The sequence below is a fragment of the Chrysochloris asiatica genome, unplaced genomic scaffold (assembly GCF_000296735.1).
Source record: "Chrysochloris asiatica unplaced genomic scaffold, ChrAsi1.0 scaffold00160, whole genome shotgun sequence".
NCBI lineage: Eukaryota > Metazoa > Chordata > Mammalia > Afrosoricida > Chrysochloridae > Chrysochloris > Chrysochloris asiatica.
The window spans coordinates 6,871,034-6,873,642 of record NW_006408678.1 but is presented as its reverse complement, the minus strand read 5'-3'; the positions used below and the strand labels follow the sequence as shown (position 1 = coordinate 6,873,642).

At 36.8% G+C, this 2,609-nt stretch overlaps 1 protein-coding gene across 1 annotated transcript in view; it reads left to right on the top strand.

The window, feature by feature from the left end:
• The window catches only part of ANO4 (anoctamin 4), a 607,193-nt gene that overhangs the window by 66,018 nt on the left and 538,566 nt on the right, over positions 1-2,609 (top strand). The gene's annotated exons all lie outside the window — the stretch shown is intronic.

The following is a 2,609-nucleotide window of genomic DNA, read 5'->3' as shown; positions in this document are numbered from 1 at the left end:
AAGTAGCTAAGCTATTTTCAGTTAATCCTTTGGAGAAAGGCTTAACCTTGAAGACTTTACAGTCTCGGCTTTAGGAAAATATTACATTTATCTGTGGATATTAAGGGCTCATGTTTGGAATTAAATAAAAAACATAACGGAACACTAAGATGAAAAACAATTTGCCATGACTGCCAGTGGCCAGAATTTGTTCCTCAGAGCCTGTGGCCTGCATTGCCTGCAACACTTGGGCCCAGTGGGCCTCGAACTTCTGACCACAGTTGCCCATCCCTATCAACCCTGTGTACAAAGGGGATATGTTTGATCCTTGATGTGAAGACTCCTTCCCTCTTTGTTGGTATTTTGAGCCACTACATCCATAAATATAGGGCAAGTTCATCAAATTGTAGCAATTTACACTTGTTTCCTTCATCAAATTTCTTTATCTTCCTCTAGTCGAGTTCTGATCATCAACATCGAAGTTAGGTCAGATGAGCACTATCTGCAAGTTGGTGCATTCTTGTGAATCTCCCCGCCACTTCATATCAGCTGGATGCTTCACTGTCAGCTCTAGCCCTCCATGGCTACGTCCATGGGTTCAGGAGTTCCCAAGCCTCTCCAAACTTCAGACCAACAAGCCCTTTCTCTTCTCTCTCTCTCATCTCAAGATCAACAGGTTCCCATTGTATTTAAATGCTTCCTGCATCATTCAATATTTGCCCAGTGAATCCTTCAATATTGTACCTTTTGTCTTGAATTCTTTTCTTTAGCTTTTGAACTTGAGAAATGCTGATCATGTTCTTCTCTTTTCATTTTCTAACTTGAGATCTTGAACATTTTATTGTAATACTTTACTTTATCTTCTTGAGTCATCCTATGAAATCTTCTGTTGAACTCTTTTATTTCATCATTTCTTTCAGTCACTTTTACTTCTCTTTGTTCTAGAGCAAGTTTCAGACATCCATTTTGGTCTTTTATTTCTTTCCTGTCTTTTTAAGGACCTTTTGTGTCCCTTATGTGTTATGTCTTCGATGTTATCCCAAAACTTGTTTGGTAATTGGTTTTCAACGTGTCAAATCTATTATTGAGGTGGTCTCTGGTTTCAGATGAGATATACAATTTCTGTCTGTTGTCCTTTGGTGGCTTGCATGTTGCTGTTATTCTAGAAGCTATGATATGAGTATTTTAAATACCAGCAAGGTCACTCATTGTGGACAGATTTCAAATGAGCTTCCAGACTAAGACAGACTAGGAAGTAGATGTGACAACCTACTTCTGAATATTTAATCACTGAAAACATTATGAATAACAATGGAACACTGCCTGATAGCACCCGAATACTGAATGCTGAAACACGAAAATTGTCAGTTATAATGCCAGAAAATGAGCCCCTCAGTTTGGAAGGCACTCAAAGTATGACTGGAGAAGAGTTGCTTCCTCAACAATAGAGTTGTCCGTTGGTGATGATTCGAATGGACTAAAGCTTTCAGGGCATTCATTTGCTGATGGGACACAATTCAAAATGAGGAGCAACAACTGTAAACAACTCTTAATAATAGGAACATGGAAGGTATGAAATATGAAACTAAGAAAATTGGAAGTTATCAAAATGAAGAGGAACACATAAAGATTGATATCTTAGGCATTATTGAGCTGAAATAGACTGGTACTGGTCATTTTGAATCTGTTAACCACATGATTTACTATACTGGGACTGACAAATGGAAGAGGAGTGTCATCCCATTTATCATCAAAAAAACATTTCAAGATCTTTCTTGAAGTACAGTGCACTCTGTGATAGGATAAAATGTAAACACCTACAAGGAATCAGTTAATACTATTAATCAAATTTACAAACCAACCACTAAAGCTAGTGATGATAAACTAGAAAAATTCTACCAACTTCTTCAGTCTGAAATTTATCAAATGTGTAATACAGATGTACTCATAATTTCTGGTGATTGGAATGCAAAGATTGGAAACAAAGAGGAAGGATCAATCATGGGAAAATATAGCCTTGGTGATAGAAATGATGCTGAGATCACATGATAGAATTTTTCAAGACCAATGACTTGTTCATTTCAAATACCTTTTACCTGTTGCAAATACAACATAAAAGATGACATGGACCTCACCAGATGATATAGACAGAAATCAAACTGACTACATCTGTGGGAAGAGATGGTGGAAAAGCTCCATATCATCAACCAAGACAAGGTCAGGGGCAGACTGTGGAACAGACCATCAATTGCTAATATGCAAATTTAGCCTGAAGCTGAAGAAATTTAAAACAAGTCTATGAGAGACAAGCTATGACCTTGAACATACCTTACATCAATTTAACGATCATCTCAAGATCACAAGAGTTGTGGGATGACATGAAAAACATCATACAGGAAAAAATTAAAAACTCATTAAGAAGACAAGAAAGAAAAAAAGTACCAAAATTGATGTCAGAAGAGACTATAAAACTTGCTCTCCAGCATAGAGATGCTAAAGCAAATGGAAGAAATGAAGAGGTAAAAGAACTGAATAGAACATTTCAAAAGAAGACAGAGTCAAATATAACGAAATGTGCAAAGACAAAGAATTAAAAACCAAAAGTGAAGAACTGTATCAAGCTGAGGGAA